The following is a 20070-nucleotide window of genomic DNA, read 5'->3' on the forward strand; positions in this document are numbered from 1 at the left end:
AGCATTATAGTATGTATGTACTTTAGGGAGAATTCGATTACCTCACAGCAAAATTCAGCCCATTTGTTACAGTCACAGACAGAGGTAAATTGGGTGAGAGGTGGGATTTCATCCAGTTCATTAGTTTATCAGATTAATACAATGGCAATGATGTATTCCTGGGCAAGGGTCTCTACTGAAGTTTAATATTTAAGTGGAACCAGTGTGCTAGGTAAAGCTACAAATGCAATATTAAATGATCAAAGACTTCTTGAACACTCTAAATTCTGAACTAATGGCATATTGTGTAAAATAGACATGTATAATTCTGGATTTAATCTAACTTGGCCAAATCATAATCTGTAGTTATTAGCCATTGAGCATCTCTTACTGGGCTAGACCCCTGAGTACGTAATATCACTTATTTCTCAATTTATGACTCTTACTTTAAAGAACAGGAAACAGATATCAAGAGAGTTGATATAACTTGGCCAAATTCACATAAGGTATAAGACATGAATGACAGATTTTAAAAATCTTTGATCTACAGTCCAGATTTTTCTCTCCAATATACCATGTGGTCACTTTAGTCTGGAATATGTTTTTTAAAAAACCCTTTAAAATACATGCAAAATTAATGTAAAATTATGCTCAACAAAGTGAAGAAAAGCTATACATGAATACTAAGTTCTTTGCAAATATAGCTTGCTACTCTATGCCACATGCTATTTGAACTGCTTTACTTGAATAGACACTTCACAGCTCTAGAAAGGATATACTATCATTGTATTATTCCCTTGTTTGAGATCAGTAAAATAAGACATAGATGGGGTTAGGTAACTTCCCAAGGTTACACAGCACTAAGCAGTAGAGCTGGCATCAGACTCCTGCAGTCTAACATCAAAAACTCCCACTTAACCACAAAGCTCTACGCCTCTTCGGGCTAAGTGTTGATGTATTATGTTTTAAGTGCTGGTGTACCACATTGCTTTATAAAAAAGTGTTCCCAGTGACACATATTTCTGGGAACCAAAGTCAATGTGTATAACATCTAGAACATTTCAAGGACTGCAAATGAAGAGGATTTGAGAGTGTTATTTTTAACCAGAGGTAATGTGTCAGCCTTTGTCCCTAACAATGGTAGTAAAAGTGGACTTCAAATGACACACAGTACAGCAAAAGCAGGCAAGGCTTTGAAGAAGGCCACTCGATGAAAGAGGAAGAGTAGATAGCACCATAGCTTAAGGATAATTGTTTTGATCTCTCATCAAAAGAGCCATCCAAAAAAAAAAAAAAAAACAACAACACTGCATCTTTCTAAATATCAACACTGTACTTTCTTTAAAGCTTATACATTTCTTAGCTACTATCTTATATTTTTTTAAGACTATAGGATGTAGTATACTTTTAACCAACCATTTCTGCACCTACAGGGGAAGGTTATGTTTTCTATGAAAACAATGTTTTTTTAAACTTTCTTTCCTTTTTACTGCATAGTTAAGCACAAAAAGGGGGTATTGATTAAAGTGTATGATTCTACAATTTATAGTTATTTAATTAGAAAACAAAAATTTTTCTGGCTGCTTATCCTCTTAAGAAATATATACTTAGTGATTATTTGATCAACACTTAGTCTAAAGGGACTTTCTCCTACTATAATGGCACTGTGCCAATGATCAAGACTGAGAAAAAAAGGTGGAAACACGTACACATAATCTTTTAAACTATTTTATAACCACATAGTTAGGATTCCTAGAATAAATACCGTACTCTTGCCAGTAAGTGCAAATATTTTACATGATTATTTCCTATATCGCAGAGAAATATTAGCAAAGTAAAAATATAGTGTGCTAATTCTCACTTTGAGACATGCACTATGCATGTGTAAGCTTTGGTGAGTACTAATGGATACTTCTTAGTTTTGACCCTTAGTTTGAAAATAACAGCTTGTTGTTATTTTTTTAGGAAGAATAAGATCCATTTCTAAACATTTTAGAAATCTCAGGGCTTTTTTCTCCTTAGAAATAGACAAATAAATGACCACATTAGCACTTGCACTTCAATGTGAGCCAAGGACATTTTTAAAATGTCAGAACTCAGGGTTAACACTCTCATTTTTGACACTTGGCCTTCAGATTTTTCTCCTTAATTGTCTGTTTGCTGCCTCATTGCCATACACAAGGATTGAAGGTCAAATGTATCTCTTTCCTGCATTGCCATAAAATGTTAAGCCTCAAAGTTTTAAATATTTCATGTACTGTGGGCTACCAGATATTCCCAAGTTCTAAACCAGCGTAAACATCTTGAACATAGGAAGGTCTTCTGCTCAGGCCAAAATTGCTCTCAGTAAGGACTGTCAGTTACTTGATTCCAACTCTAAGCTGCTCACTTTTTAGCAGATGCTAGTGGGTTTGTTTTTCTAGACCAATGGAAACATTTTGGGCTAGTCTTACAAAAGCAAATATGAATGCAGTGAACACACGGTAGTATGCTCTTATATAAGAAATTGAGAGATTGGTTCAAGATGGTGGAGTAGAAGGATGTGCTATCACTCCCTCTTGCAAGAACACCAGAATCACAACTAACTGCTGAACAATCATCGACAGGAAGACACTGGAATTCACCAAAAAAGATACCCAACATCCAAAGACAAAGGAGAAGCCACAATCAGACGGTAGGAGGAGCACAATCACAATAAAATCAAATCCCGTAACTGCTGGGTGGGTGACTCACAAACTGGAGAACACTTATACCACAGAAGTCCACCCACTGGAGTGAAGGTTCTGAGCCCCACGTCAGGCTTCCCAACCTGGGAGTCTGGCAATAGGAGGAGGAACTCCTAGAGAATCAGACTTTGAAGCCTACTGGGAATTAACTGCAGAACTTCGACAGGACTGGTGGAAAAAGAGACTCCACTCTTGGAGGGCATACACAAAGTAGTGTGCACATCAGGACCCAGGGGAAGGGGCAGTGATCCCATAGGAGACTGAACCAGACCTACCTGCTAGTGTTGGAGGGTATCCTGGAGAGGCAGGGGTGGCTGTGTCACAACGTGAGGACAAGGACACTGGGAGCAGAAGTTCTGGGCTGTACTCCTTGGTGTGAGCCCTCCCAGAGTCCACAATTAGCTCCACCAAAGAGCCCAGGAAGGCTCCAGTGTTGGGTCGCCTCAGGCCAAACAACCAACAGGGAGGGAACCCAGGCCCACCCATCAGCAGACAAGTGGATTAAAGTTTTAATAAGCTCTGCCCACCAAAGCAACAGACAGCTCTACCCACCACCAGTCACTCCCATCAGCAAACTTGAACAAGGCTCTTAGATAGCCTCATCCACCAGAGGGCAGACAGCAGAAACAAGAAGAACTACAACCCTGCAGTCTGTGGAACAAAAACTACATTCACAGAAAGATAGACAAGATGAAAAGGCAGAGGGCTATGTACCAGATGAAGGAACAAGATAAAACCCCAGAAAAACAACTAAATGAAGTGGAGATAGACAACCATCCAGAAAAGGAATTCAGAATAATGACAGTGAAGATGATCCAGGACCTCGGAAAGAAAATGGAGGCAAAGATAGAGAAGATGCAAGAAATGTTAAACAAGGATCTAGAAGAATTAAACAGAGATGAACAACACAATAACTGAAATGAAAACTACACTAGAAGGAATCAATAGCAGAATACGTGAGGCAGAACAATGGATAACTGACCAGGAGGACAGAATGGTGGAATTCACTGCTGCAGAACAGAATAAAGAAAAAAGAATGAAAAGAAATGAAGACAGCCTAAGAGACCTCTGGGACAACAATAAATAAAACAATATTTGCATTATAGGGGTCCCAGAAGGAGAAGAGAGAGAGAAAGGACCCGAGAAAATATTTGAAGAGATTATAGTTGAAAACTTCCCTAACATTGGAAAGGAAATAGCCACCCAAGTCCAGGAAGTGCAGAGAGTCCCAGATAGGATAAACCCAAGGAGAAACATGCCGAGACATATAGTAATAAAATTGGTAAAAATTAAAGACAAAAAAAAATTATTGAAAGCAGCAAGGGAAAAACGACAAATAACATACAAGGGAACTCCCATAGGTTAACAGCTGATTTCTCAGCAGAAACTCTACAAGCCAGAAGGGAGTGGCATGATATACTTAAAGTGATGAAAGGGAAGAACCTACAACAAAGATTACTCTAACTGGCAAGGATCTCATTCAGATTTGATGGAGAAATCAAAAGCTTTACACACAAGCAAAAGCTAAGAGAATTCTGCACCATCAAACCAGCTCTACAACAAATGCTAAAGGAACTTCTCCAAGTGGGAAACACAAGAGAAGAAAAGGACCTACAAAAACAAACCCAAAACAATTAAGAAAATGGTCATAGGAACATACATATCAATGATTACCTTAAACGTGAATGGATTAAATGCTTCAAACAAAAGACACAGGCTCACTGAATGGATACAAAAACAAGACCCATATATATGCTGTCTACAAGAGACCCACTTCAGACATAGGGACACATACAGACTGAAAGTGAGGGGATGGGAAAACATATTTCATGCAATGGAAATCAAAAGAAAGCTGGAGTCACAATACTCATATCAGATAAAATAGACTTTAAAATGAAGAATGTTACAAGACACAAGGAAGGACACTACATAATAATGATCAAAGGATCAATCCAAGAAGAAGATGTAACAATTTTGAATATATATGCACCCAACATAGGAGCACCTCAATACATAAGGAAATTGCTAACAGCTATAAAAGAGGAAATTGACAGTAACACAATAATAGTGGGGGAATTTAACACCTCACTTACACCAATGGCCAGATCATCCAAACAGAAAATTAATAAGGAAACATAAGCTTTAAATGACACAATAGAACAAATAGATTTAATTGACATTTATAGGACATTCCATCCCAAAACAGCAGATTACACTTTCTTTCCAAGTGCACATGCAATATTCTCCAGGATAGATTACATCCTGGGTCACAAATCAAGCCTCAGTAAAGTTCAGAAAATTGAAAGCATATCAAGCATCTTTCCTGACCACAACGCTATGAGATTAGAAATAAATTACAGGGAAAAAATGTAAAAAACACAAACACATGTATGCTAAGCAATACGTTATTAAATAACCAAGAAATCACTGAAGAAACCGAAGAGGAAATCAAAAAATACCTAGAGACAAATGACAATGAAAACATGAGGAAGGGATGCAGCAAAAGCAGTTCTAAGAGGGAAGTTTATACATATAAAAGCCTACCTCAAGAAATAGAAAAATCTCAAATAAACAATCTAACCTTACACTTAATAGACCTAGAGAAAGAAAAACAAAATCCAAAGTTAGCAGAAGGAAAGAAATCATAAAGATCAGAGCAGAAATAAATGAAATAGGAACAAAGAAAACAAGAGCAAAGATCAATAAAACTAAAAGCTGGTTCTTTGAGAAGATAAACAAAATTGATAAACCATTAGCCAGACACATCAAGAAAAAGAGGGAGAGCATTCAAATCAATAAAATTAGAAATGAAAAAGGAGAAGTTACAACAGACACCGCAGAAATACAAAGCATCCTAAGAGACTACTACAAGCAACTCTATGCCAATAAAATGGACAACTTGGAAGAAATAGACAAATTCTTAGAAAGGTATAATCTTCCAAGACTGAACCAGGAAGAAATAGAAAATATGAACACACCAATCACAAGTAATGAAATTGAAACTGTGATTAAAAATCTTCCAACAAACAAAAGTCCAGGACCAGATAGCTACACAGGTGAATTCTATCAAACATTTAGAGAAGAGCTAACACCCATCCTTCTCAAAGTCTTCCAAAAAATTGCAGAGGAAGGAACACTCCCAAACTCATTCTATGAGGCCACCATCACCCTGATATCAAAACCAGACAAAGATACTACAAAAAAAGAAAATTACAGACCAGTATCACTGATGAATATAGATGCAAAAATCCTCAACAAAATACTAGCAAACAGAATCCAACAACACATTAAAAGGATCATGCACCATGATCAAGTGGGATTCATCCCAGCGATGCAAGGATTCTTCAATAGACGCATTTCAATCAATGTGATACACCATATTAACAAATTGAAGAAAAAAAAACATGTGATCATCACAACAGATGCAGAAGCAGCTTTTGAAAAAATTCAACACCCATTATTGATAAAAACTCTCCAGAAAGTGGGCATAGAGGGGACCTACCTCAACATAATAAACGCCTTATATGACAAACCCACAGCAAACATCATACTCAATGGTGAAAAACTGAAAGCATTTCCTCTAAGATCAGAAATAAGACAAGGATGTCCACTCTCACCACTATTGTTCAACATACTTTTGGAAGTCCTAGCCACAGCAATCAGAGAAGAAAAAGAAATAAAAGGAATACAATTGGAAAAGAAGTAGAACTGTGACTGTTTGCAGATGACATGATACTATACATAGAGAATCCTAAAAATGCCACCAGAAAACTACTAGAGCTAATCAATGAATCTGGTAAAGTAGCAGGATACAAAATTAATGCACAGAAATCTCTTGCATTCCTATACACTAATGATGAAATATGTGAAAGAGAAATTAAGGAAACAGTCCCGTTTACTGCTGCAACAAAAAGAATAAAATACCTAGGAATAAACCTACTTAAGGAGACAAAAGACCTGTATGCAGAAAACTATAAGACACTGTTGAACCTAATTAAAGGTGATACCAACAGATGGAGAGATATACCATGTTCTTGGATTGGAAGAATCAATATTGTGAAAATGACTATACTACCCAAAGGAATCTACAGATTCAATACAATCCCTATCAAATTACCAATGGCCTTTTTTTACAGCATTAGAACAAAAAATCTAAAAATTTGTATGGAGACACAAAAGACCCTGAATAGCCAAAGCAGTCTTGAGGGGAAAAAAAAAAAAACGGATCTGGACGAATCAGACTCCCTAACTTCAGACTATACTACAAAGCTACAGCAATCAAGAGAATATGGCACTGGCACAAAAACAGAAACATAGATCAATGGAACAGGATAGAAAGCCCAGAGATAAACCCACGAACCTATGGTCAACTAATCTATGGCAAAGGAGACAAGGATCTACAATGGAGAAAAGTCAGTCTCTTCAGTAAGTGGTGCTGGGAAAACTGGATACCTACATGTAAAAGAATGAAATTAGGACACTCCCTAACACCATACACAAAAATAAACTCAAAATGGATTAGAGACCTAAATGTAAGGCCAGACACTATAAAACTCTTAGAGGAAAACATAGGAAGAACACTCTTTGACATAAATCACAGCAAGATCTTTTTTGATCCACCTCCTAGAGTAATGGAAATAAAAACAAAAATAAACAAATGGGACCTAATGAAACTTAAAAGCTTTTGCACAGCAAAGGAAACTACAAACAATATGAAAAGACAACCCTCAGAATGGGAGAAAATATTTGCAAAGAAATCAACAGACAAAGGATTAATCTCCAAAATATATAAACAGCTCATGCAGCTTGATATTAAAAAAAACAAAGAACCCAATCCAAAAATGGGCAGAAGACCTAAGTAGACATTTCTCCAAAGAGGACATATAGATGGCCAAGAGGCACATGAAAAGCTGCTCAACATCACTAATTATTAGAGAAATGCAAATCAAAACTACAATGAGGTATCACCTCACACCAGTTAGAATGGGTATCATCAGAAAATCTACAAAAAAACAAATGCTGGAGAGGGTGTGGAGAAAAGGGAACCCTCTTGCACTGTTGGTAGGAATGTAAATTGATACAGCCACTGTGGAGAACAGTATGCAGGTTCCTTAAAAATCTAAAAATAAAATTATCATATGACTCAGCAATCCCACTACTGGGCATATTCCCAGAGAAAACCATAATTCAAAAAGACACATGCACCCCAGTGTTCATTGCAGCACTATTTACAATAGCCAGGTCATGGAAGCCATCTAAATGCCCATTGACAGACAAATGGATAAAGAAGATATGGTACATATATACAATGGAATATTACTCAGCCATAAAACGGAACACAGTTGGGTCATTTGTAGAGATGTGGATGAATCTAGAGACTGTCATACAGAGTGAAGTGAGTCAGAAAGAGAAAAACAAATATCGTATATTAAAGCATATATGTGGAACCTAGAAAAATGGTACAGATGAACCAGTTTGCAGGGCAGAAATTGAGACACAGATGTAGAGAACAAATGTATGGATACCAAGGAGGGAAAGCGGCAGGGGGGTGGTGGTGGCGGTGGGATGAATTGGGCAATTGGGATTGACATGTATGCACTGATGTGTATAAAATGGATGACTAATAAGAACCTGATGTTTAAAAAAATAAAGTAAAATTCAAAAAATTAAAAAAAAAAATGTCCAAAATGTTATCTATTAAAACTATTCTATGGTCCCACCTTTGAACTCGGCTCCCCTCCTCAGATTTAATCACTATTAACTGATATTTTATGTCCTTACGGAAATTTCCTTTGCATATGCAGCTATGTGTTTGTGTGTGTAAATGTGTGTGTGTATATAGCCTTCAAACAATATTAAATTTGTACCTTTAATTTTTGTTTACATAACAATATATCTTAGAGATCTCTTCATATACACATGTCTGAATTTACCACATTCTGTTTCACAGCTACAGAGTTTCTGGACTGTAAAACTGTAATGTATCTCATCAGTTCATTACTGATGAGTAGGTGGTTTCTAGATTTTGGCTATTACAATAGTTCAATAAATAGGTTTAATGCCAAAAAAAAATGAAATTGAGTACATTGTCAAGGTGATGTGTCAAGGTGATGCTATTAAAGATTAACTGACTGACATAACTGGGACATTAGTTTTCTTTTTAAATTAGGATCACTTCCAGAATGGCATCAAGTGAACTGAACTGTGGCCTCCACACATACTGTCCACTTAAGAAGTCTCAAAGACAGAAATATTCTAAATCTATGGGCATGGAATATTGAACTTCTTGCTGGCTCATACCATCCACTGAGAATACTAGATAATGGAAACATTATATGATGGTGGTTTTAACATGGAAATGTTCAGTTTAGTCCAGAATTCATACTGCTCATTACACATTCAACAAACATATTGATCATCTCAAGCTAGTTACTAGAGAAAGAAAAAAGTTGATTCTCTTAAGAAACCTAGGAGCCTAAAGACTGATTTCTGTCTCATATGCCACTCTCTCTAACGATTTGCCTTTACCTCTCCCACTGGATTATTATGACCTGTATAAACTATTATAAGACCCAGAATGCATACTAAATCCTTAAATGCCTTTCCAAGAGTATCCTGTAGTTAAGTGTCAGTCCTCCTGTCCTCACTCCCTACCCCCAGCTATGGATGTGGCCTTAGTCTGTTTTTAGAAAATATAAGTGTCCAAATTCTGTATATCAGGACCCTACCCCCATGCCCACAGTTGAAATGACTAAGGATGAGCGCCTAGCCCAAGGTTGACAATTTGTGAGCTGAATAACAGCACCTGGTGTGGCTTTGAGCAAAAGCTTTGTCCAATATGGACAAGGATGATTGGTTAGGTCAGTCACATACTTTCTCTGGGGAATTTGAACCAATGGGGGGGAAAACTGACGGTGGAAAGCAGAAACAAAAAGAGATTGAGGAAAGATAGTACACAGGAACTACAGGGCAGCAGAAGCTCTGAATAAAGACACTATGACAGGGCTTCCCTGGTGACGCAGTGGTTGAGAGTCCGCCTGCCGATGCAGGGGACACGGGTTCGTGCCCCGGTCCGGGAAGATCCCACATGCCGCGGAGCAGCTGGGCCCGCAAGCCGTGGCCGCTGAGCCTGCGCGTCCGGAGCCTGTGCTCCGCAACGGCACAGGCCACAAGAGTGAGAGGCCCGCGTACCGCAAAAAAAAAAAAAAAAAAAAAGACACTATGACATAGGAGAGAAGAGAAATAATAAAATACAGTCATTGTGGCTGAAGTGATATACAGAGAGAAAGATAAACTCATTTTTTCCCCTACTCGTATCAGAGCTGCAAATTTCTGAAAAAGCAAAAGAAAAACAAAAACAAAAACAAAAAACCCTGACTTCCATTATCTCTGAGTTGGCTATGCAGCTGCTCCTGGATTTCTGTGGTATTTCTCCACTGTAGTCTTCTAATAAATATCCATTATTTAAGGTGAACTTAGTGAGTCTCTGTCCCTTTCAATTGAAAGAGCCTAAAATATTTCATTATGACAAATGTGCAAAATATTTACAAAGTGCCCTAATTAATTACCAAAGCAGACTTCAGGTCCTTGACCCTGAAGAGTTGGTAATATAACAGTTAGAATGTACCTAAAGGAAAAGATAAATCATAAATAATAAATGTATAGATATACACATAATCCATGTTTGATGATTTTTCAATGATCTGTAGATATACAGACACACATATAAATCCATAGATAAATACAAGAACAAGGATCACTGTGATATGTTCCTAAATGCAGCAGCTATTCTAACCCTGCATGCCTGGTGGGAAATGTTTTCCCATAAGGAAATGTGCATGGTATTTCAAGGAGGAAGAACTCAGAGCCAGCACTGAAATATGAGAAATTATAGATAAAAGTTTTCAAGGAAAGTATGAGAGAATTTTAATTGAGTGCCAGCTAAGATGCTGACATTACATCAGAGCTCATCACGTATATGATCTTATGTAATCCTTACAAAAAACTCTGGGAAGTTTTATATTATAAATTATAAAAATAAGAAAATTGAGACTCAGGGAGTTTGAAGTAACTTCTCTAAACTCAAGTTTGAAATTGAAATTCATTACTTTCTGGCTCTAAAGTCCATATTCCTTTCATCTCACCAATATGCCTGCTCTTCATTCAACATAATCATCTGACGTCAAAAAGAACATAATAACCTCATTCCCACTAGAGTCCTTGAGTCCTGATGCTTGTGCCCTTACTCTTTGCCTGAAAGTTCTAGAAAGGAAATTCTTGCTAAATTGTAAGTGTTGTCAAGGAAGGGACTGCCTTCACTTAATAAAGTGGGGTCTGTCATGCAGTAGGTGGTCAACAAATATTTGTTGAACAAATGCTTTAAAAGAACTTTACAAACATTATCACAGATTACCCCAAACCAACCTTGGCTATCCAAACGCACCTTTGCTGGGTTCACTGCGTTTGCAAAAAAAATAAATAAAGGTGGTTTTTATTTTATTTTTTTACTTTTTAATTTTTTAAAAACTCTTTATGGGAGGCAAACTCATTTAGAAGTTAAGCCTGTGGGCTTTGGAGACAGTGTCTGTATTTGGAACCTGACTTCCACTTCACAGCTGTATTGCCTTAAGTTCCTTAATCAGTTTCCTAAACTGTAAAGGTTAATAATAGATGATAGGTTTGGTGTGAATATTAAATTAGTTAATACTATGAAATATTTAGAACAGTGCCAGGAAATGGATAAACAGTAAATAAATGTGAGCGATTTTAAGGGACCTCAGGGAGTTTTCATTTAATACCACTTCTATACCTTACCTCCTAGGAAACGGCAGGCCTTTCTCAGATCATTTGTGACTTACCAGGGGAGTTGACAGAATCCTGTAATATGACTGTGTTCATATGTCAGGGGTGGTGGTGTGCGTGAGGGGTATTCCTATCTTGAAGGACCTCACACTAATTAACAAATAGCCTACTTTTGAAAAGGGGCCTTCTGTAAATGGTCTGTTCATTAATTATTTTGACTTTGTGAACCATATAGATTCTGTTGCAACTACTCTACTCTGCTGTTGTACTGTGCAAACAGTCACAGGCAACAGGTAAACAAATGAGTGTGGCTGTGTTCCAATAAAACTTTATTGACAGAAACAGGCAGTGGGCCAGATTTGGCCCAAGAGCCAAAGTTTGCTGACTTCTTCTGTAGACAATGGTGGGTGCAGTGTTCAGAAAATGAGTACACTGCTGGGACAATGGCTTCCCAGATGCACCTTGAATATTACGATTTAATCAGGGGAAGATCATTTAAACTTTATGACAAAAGTTTCTCATTTGTGAGTTGGAATAAATGTCCCATGACACTCCTTTAAGATTAAGACTCTACTAAGTCTTAGTATGCAAAGGCCTGAAGTCCCATGTAGCAAAACCAAAATTAAGATTCCTAACTTTTCTACTCATCTTATTCTAAATGGAATCTTGCTTTTCCCACTTAGATTTTCTTTCCCCAACTTGCCTGACAGATGATTTGGAGATTTTATAATGAGATTTAATTAGAAAAGGGGCAAGGCAGGAGGATAAGATGGACATGTTTGCCAGGGCTGGAGAAAATAGTTTTCTGTAAGTTTCAAAGTGAGAAATGAGGGAATATCTATAATATGTAATATAGTATAATATAATCTAATATAATATGTGAGAAAAGTAGAAAGGAAATAAAGTAGTGATGCTGTGTGTAAGAGAAAAGTTTATTTTGAATTGTTTTTCAACAGTGAGCTCTGTGTCTTTAACTGGAGCATCATTCTGTGACTGGACCACATGGGTAATGGCTTCTCAAATATTACACACTTGTAGTCAGTCTAGTACAACCCTAGAGTGAGAAGTGAAGATACATGACAATGTTACTTAGGTTGAAGTGGCTGTCATTGTGATTTTTATAAGCCTGTGTTTTGGTAGAGGGGCAGTAGCTTCACATAGAACAATAATAGTTAGCAGCCTGGCACTTTTATATAAACTCAAAAAACATTTCCATCTTCTTAAGTGGGGTAATAGTAATGATGGCTCTTGAACAAAGACCATATCCTTACTCAAAACATCACTAATTTCAAATTGCATCCTTCCAAGTTGAGTCACTGCATACTTGAAATAGTACTTTATGTGTTTTTGATATCTTATCCCATTGACAACACTGAGAATTTCAATTTTTTTCTTATTAATATCAGCATATTTTTCTGGAGTTCTACATTTCTGATAGACTACAATCACAATCTAATTAAGTCTTATTAAAACTTTATCCATTAAAAAAATACATTGTTAGTCTTGCATATTATTTCTAAGACTTCAGAAGGCTTCTTGGTAGCTTCAATATGCTCATTTGTCCTACCAAGATTAAAAATGGTTCTTATCTCCAGAGTCTACTCTCAAAACTGCTCTTTATGGTAATAGTCCTATTCAGCATCTATAACAGTGCCTAACATACTTAATAAATATCTGTGGAATGAATAATTAAATGAATAGTCATGGAGAATGACACAGATATACACCTGCATGTGACAAATACTAAACTTGTACAAATTCCCAGTCATAAGAAAACTAAACAAAACCTAACAAAACAAGTCAGTGGAATAATTTATGATCCATTGGAAAACTGAGCTTTCTTTCAGGCTTGGGACAAATGGGATGTTGCTTACTTTCAGGATTAGTCTAGGTATCATTTACCATCACGCTTAAAAATCAGTTGGGTTTTGTGTGAAGTGTGGGAATAAGATTCACTGAAAACCCTAAGTTAAAATATTCTTTTTCTTCCCCCTTATCTAACTAATGCCACCTTCTATCTGCCAGGATTACATAAGGGTTATTGAGTGTCTCTGCAACCTTCTTTTCTCTCAGCTCACCTTTGGAATTCTCCAGTTAGAAAGTAATGATTCTTTAGAACATTTGCTCTTAAATTAAACTTTTATTTGCCATGGGGAAGGTTAATAGTGTTTTGGGTAAAAAAAAAAAAACAAAAAAAAAACACACTAGGCTCACCATTGTCACAAACATGCTAAAGTTAAACCATTATCATGTTCTCCTGCTTCTCAGAAATAATGCACCTTTTTCAAACACCAATGGTATTGTCTGTTGCAGGGCAAAGGTCTTCTCTAAGGTAATACTGCTGGGAACTAAAACAGACACAGATATTGAAATGGTGATACCTTATTCATGACCATATGCTGCTACTGATTTTTGCATCAAGGCATTTATCAATTTATTCCTTTTTTCCTTCTTGCTTCAACAGACTCATACTATTATTATTAAAAGTAAAACATGTAATAGGAAGATGAATAAGTAATCGAATATTCACTGATTGATATACTCAGCAGCTACTATATTACTTTTACCCTGTATAGACATGAGAAATGCATTCATAATAAAATATGATTTAAAAATTAAGTGTAGCTTTTTTAGCGCCACCTGCTCGCCGCATCGCCTTCTGCTCCTCCCGCCGCCGCCCTGAGTCACTGCCTGTGCAGCTCCGGCCGCCTGGCTCCCTGTGCTAGTAACCGATATTTGGCGTTCATACAACATGGCAGACATCGACAACAAAGAACAGTCTGAACTTGATCAAGATTTGGATGATGTTGAAGAAGTTGAAGAAGAAGAAACTGGTGAAGAAACAAAAATCAAAGCGCGTCAGCTGACTGTTCAGATGATGCAAAATCCTCAGATTCTCGCAGCCCTTCAAGAAAGACTTGATGGTCTGGTAGAAACACCAACAGGATACACTGAAAGCTTGCCTCGGGTAGTAAAAGACGCGTGAATGCTCTCAAAAACCTTCAAGCTAAATGTGCACAGATAGAAGCCAAGTTCTATGAGGAAGTTCATGATATTGAAAGAAAGTATGCTGTTCTCTATCAACCGCTATTTGATAAGTGATTTGAGATCATTAATGCCATTTATGAACCTACAGAAGAAGAATGTGAATGGAAACCAGATGAGGAAGATGAAATTCAGAGGAGCTAAAAGAAAAGGCCAAGATTGAAGATGAGAAAAAGGATGAAGAAAAAGAAGACCCCAAAGGAATTCCTGAATTTTGGTTGACCGTTTTTAAGAATGTTGATGTGCTCAGTGATATGGTTCAGGAACATGATGAACCTATTCTGAAGCACTTGAAAGATATTAAAGTGAAGTTCTCAGATGCTGGTCAGCCTATGAGTTTTGTCTTAGAATTTCACTTTGAACCCAATGAATACTTCACAAATGAAGTGTTGACAAAGACATAAAGGATGAGGTCAGAACCAGATGATTCTGATCCTTTTTCTTTTGATGGACCAGAAATTATGGGTTGTACCGGGTGCCAGATAGATTGGAAAAAAGGGAAGAATGTCACTTTGAAAACCATTAAGAAGAAGCAGAAACACAAGGGACGTGGGACAGTTTGTACTGTGACCAAAACAGTTTCTAATGACTCTTTCTTTAATTTTTTTGCCCCTCTTGAAGTTCCTGAGAGTGGAGATCTGGATGATGCTGCTGAAGCTATCCTTGCTGCGGACTTTGAAATTGGTCACTTTTTACGTGAGCGCATAATCCCAAGATCAGTGTTACACTTTACTGGAGAAGCTATTGACGACGATGATGATGATTATGATGAAGAAGATGAAGAAGCGGATGAGGAAGGGGAAGAAGAAGGAGATGAGGAAAATGATCCAGACTATGACCCAAAGAAGGATCAAAACCCAGCAGAGTGCCAGCAGCAGTGAAGCAGGATGTATGTGGCCTTGAGGATAACCTGCACTGTAATAGCCTAAACACAGGTATTATTTACTTATAGCCTTATGTTTTTGTATTTTCTCGGTAGACTCAAGTTTTTTTTTAAAGGAAAGGAACTGATATTTTAAAGACCAAATTTGTTCTACTTAGCATTTTAACTAGTTTTTCTGCCAGATACATTGAATGCACAAATTCTCTCACGCATGTTTGTTCATTGCTACATATTTGGTTCTTCCTGGAGTATTTTTATCTTGTAACTATTAGATTACAGTTATGAAAATGAACAGAACTGTGAAATGAACCAGATTTTTTGTCTTGCTAATTTTTTTTCCTGAAGAACCGAAGTATTTTTTCAGCGGGTAGTTGAATGGGTTTAAGTTCGCTTGCACTAGCTGTGCCTTTCATTACTTTGTTACAGAAATACAGTGACTTATACTAAGACAATTCATCATTTAAAAAACAACACTTGTCAAGACAAGTATATGGTTAAGAATTTCCAGTAAGACCACACCTGATAACTTAGATTGTTTATGGATTTTTGTATTTCAGGTGACAGTTACTACAAAGAAATCTTATTAACTAATAGTATGGTTATTGGTTACCACAGGGAGGTGAATAAAACCTAGTACTTTCAGAAAAAAAAAAATAAGTGTAATAGCTATTCTATTCACTTATAACTTATATGAAAAAAAATTACTGGAGATACTATATTTAGAACAAGTCAACAGTAGAGTGAAAAAGAATGGATCTGAAAGAAATATAAACTTAATAAACTTATCAAGTTCATATTATGTGCAATGTGCTTCAAATATACATATGGTTAATAATTTAGAATTTACAGAGACAAATTAAAAATTATTACGCTCACTAACCATATCAATAATTCCATCAAATATAAGTGCTCTAAACACACCAATTAAAATATAGACATTTTTAGACTGGATTAAAAAATAGGACTGTACTATACGCTACTGAAAAGAAACTTACTTTAAATATAAGGACATAGCTAGATTAAAAGTGCAGAAAAAGATATATCCTTCAAACACCCAAAAGAAAGTGGCTAGTTTTAATATCAGACAAAGTAGGTTTCAAAACACTGTAAAGAGAGACATTACATAGTGATAAATGGGTCAAACTACCAAGAAAATATAACAATACTAAATGTGTAAGCATCTAATAGAGCTTCAAAATACATGAGGCAAAAACTAATAGAAGTAAAAGGAGAATTAGATAAATCCACAATTATAGTTGGAGACTTCAACACTCTTTGCTCAACAATTGATAGAACAAGGAGACAGAAATCATCAAGTATACAGGAGATATGAAAAACACTATTAAACAACTTGACCTATAAATTGTTATTTATAGAACACTCCACCAATAACCACAGAATACTTATTATTTTCAAGTGCACAAGAAATTTTAACCACGATTGACTCTATCTTGGGCAATAAAACGAGCCTTAAAAATGTAAAAGAATAGAAATTATGTAAAGAATGTTTTCTTTCTATAATATACTAATGTAGAAATCAATATATATATTTTTTAATCTAGAAAATTCCCCAGTATTTGGAAATTAAGCCACACATTTCCAAGTGAACCCATGGATGAAATAGAAGTCATAAGGGAAATTAGAAGCATTTTGAATTGAATAAAATTGAAAACGCAACAAATCAAAATTTGTTGGGTGTAGTTAAAGAAATATGTAGAAGGAAATTTATATAATTAAATTATTATATTAGAAGAGAAGAAAGATTCAAATCAATTATCTAATCTTATCTTCCATCTTACAAAACTGGAAAGAGAAAAGCAAGCAAAAGGAAATAATAAAGATAAGAGCAGAAATAATGTGGAAAACAGGTAAACAATACAGAAATCAATAAAACCAAAAGCTAGTTCTATAAAAAGATCAGTAAAATTGATAAACCTCTAACCAGACTGACCAAAGAGAAAAACAGAAAGAATACAGAAAATCAAGAATGTAAAGGTAGTCATTATCTCAGATCCTACGGACATTAAAAAAATAATAAAAGAATATTAAGCTCAATTTAATGACCATAAATTCAACAACTTAGATGAGACGGACTCATTCTTTTAAAGAGACAAAGCACCAACCATCATTCCAAAAGAAATAAATGATCTGAATAGTTTGATGTCAGTTAAAGAAATAGAAGTTAAAGACCTCAAACTAAGAAAACTCCAGGTGCAGACTGCTACCTTAGTAAATTCAATTAAACATTTAACAACAATAACATCAAAAAATTCCACACAAATTCTTCCAAAATGTAGAAGAGAAGGGAATTCTTCCTAACTTATTTTATGAGGCTAGCATCATGCTGACACCAAAATCAGACAAAGACATCACAGGAAAAGAAAATTATAAAGCAATATCCCTTATGATCCATAGGTGCAAAAACCCTCAACAAAACAAAAGCAAATCAAATCCAGCAATGTTTTATACATTGTGATAAGACATCAAGATCAAATGGGGATTATCTCAAGAACACGAGGCAGGTTCATTTGGAAGTCAACCTGGGAATGGTGGTTGCATTCATTCATGGTAAAAAACAAAAACAAAAAAATCCACAAAAACCCTGCAAACTGGAATAGGAAGGAATATCATTGCTAATGTATAGTATTTAAAAAACGAAGAAACCAATACTACAGCTAATAGAACAGAAAGGAAAAGATAAAATGGTCTTTATTCACAGACAACACATAGAAAGATGGTAGAAATCTTTAAAAAGAAATAAGACAACTGCTTGAACTAAGTTCAAACTTGCAAAATACAAGATCAAGGTACAAAAATCAAATGTATTTCTATTTGTAAGATGTCAATTTTTCCCAAACTGATCTATAAGATCAACATACGTGTGGTATAGTAATAAATATATCTGGTCACAGGCAAGGCCCAAGGAAGTCTCCTGGGTCTTTTTGTGGTGAAGAACACTTCTACTGCAGATACCCAGAAGGTTCTGAGATCCTCTTACACGTGGCCTCCAGCTGGGGATGACTTTAAAACTCCCTGTGGTGATGGATGTTAACTAGATTTATTATTGTTTCACTATATATAAATATATATATATATATCAAATCATTATGTTACATACCTAAAACTAATATACTGTTATATCACAATTATATTTTAATTAAAAACATATTCTTAAGGATCCAAGATGGCATCTAAATTCCTTCTGAAAATAATACACAGCAGCAATAATAGGAGAAAAACAAACAAAAAAAACTTCAACAACTCCCCAAGAGACAACTGTGAACCACATGAACTGTGGAATGTGACATTATAGTTAAAATCAAAGTGTTGAAAATTATTTCTGAAGACGACTTTCAACATTGACTAAAAATTTTTGTGTACCATGACACTTTTTATAGTTCTGTAAGATTAGATATTAACGTACAAAAAACTATATATAACATATGGATTATATTTGTCAGATGAGACAAATATTGTCTGTTTGGTACAGAAGATTAATCCCAAAGGTTTCAGTTTAATTGCCTCTAGGACAGTAAATATATTTTATCTAATTTGGGCAAAAAAACCCCATAAACTCATGAGCCAATATGACACATTATAGGAGGGGGGTATATAAAATGTTATGGAAGCTTTGTGAACAGGGCCATAATTGAGTATAGGAGGGCATGACACCAATGAGCTCCTAAATGTCAAAGGTACTGTTCTTTACTTATCCTCTACGGTTTCTCTGTTGCATCTCACATTGCTGAAAATATTATTAATCAACTTGAATTAATTCACTCACATTTGAAAATGAGAGGTTTTCACATCATAATACAGATTTTTCCCTTCTCTTGAAACATTGGAATGTAAGGCAACACTTGATTTGCATACATACAGGGCAACAATGAGCTGGATAGGACCAGTAGCTGATTCCTATGCATGAGCAAAATGCTTTCTGATTTGCAAAAACAGGCATTATATTTTGATTCCTGGCATGGTGGCTAAGGACTTGGGAAAAACTGGTTTTCCTGAAAGCAAACACAGTATCAGCACTATAATTAGGAGATTCAGACTGGAGTCAGCAGCAAGAGTGGGGTGGACTGAACCTGATACTCCTGAATTAATCTGGAAAGGGTTTAATGCATCCACAGGTTAGTAGCACACCATGGTTCCCAAAGGAAGCCAGTACAAAACCTCTCTGAAGTAAATTGTTGTGAAATATTTCTTGTGGGTCTCCTATTTCTGCACATCTTGTGAGCAGAAGCCCTAATTGTGTTAGAGACTATTTTTTCAAGAATATTTGTAGAGCGAAAAGCCTTGGAAGACAGAGGCTATATCTCCCTAAGGAGTAAAGGTTATGTTTGTGTATTATCCAACATAATCAAGATAGTATCTCCCTCTGGATCACAGGACAGGCATGCCTAACAACCATCATAAAAGAGTCAGGTTCCCTAAGCTCAAGGTATTCATCACATAAAACAATAACATGTGCAGGTGTCACTTGGCCCTCTTCACTTGGCCCGATGCATATTTGCACCTGAGAAATCTGCACAACAAAATGTGGACCCTTTGGCTGCTACCATTGCTGTCAGTAATAAAGTCCTTTTGTCTCTGACCCAGCAGTGTTGTATCTTCTGCCAGTATCTATGAAAC

General features: G+C 36.1%; 1 protein-coding gene and 1 pseudogene across 8 annotated transcripts in view; one reads left to right on the forward strand and one right to left on the reverse strand.

Moving 5' to 3' along the window:
- The window catches only part of PTPRD (protein tyrosine phosphatase receptor type D), a 2143764-nt gene that overhangs the window by 721852 nt on the left and 1401842 nt on the right, over window positions 1-20070 (reverse strand). The gene's annotated exons all lie outside the window — the stretch shown is intronic.
- Window positions 14154-16059, forward strand: LOC115863891 (nucleosome assembly protein 1-like 1 pseudogene; annotated as a pseudogene).

The sequence above is a fragment of the Globicephala melas genome, chromosome 6 (genome assembly GCF_963455315.2).
Source record: "Globicephala melas chromosome 6, mGloMel1.2, whole genome shotgun sequence".
NCBI lineage: Eukaryota > Metazoa > Chordata > Mammalia > Artiodactyla > Delphinidae > Globicephala > Globicephala melas.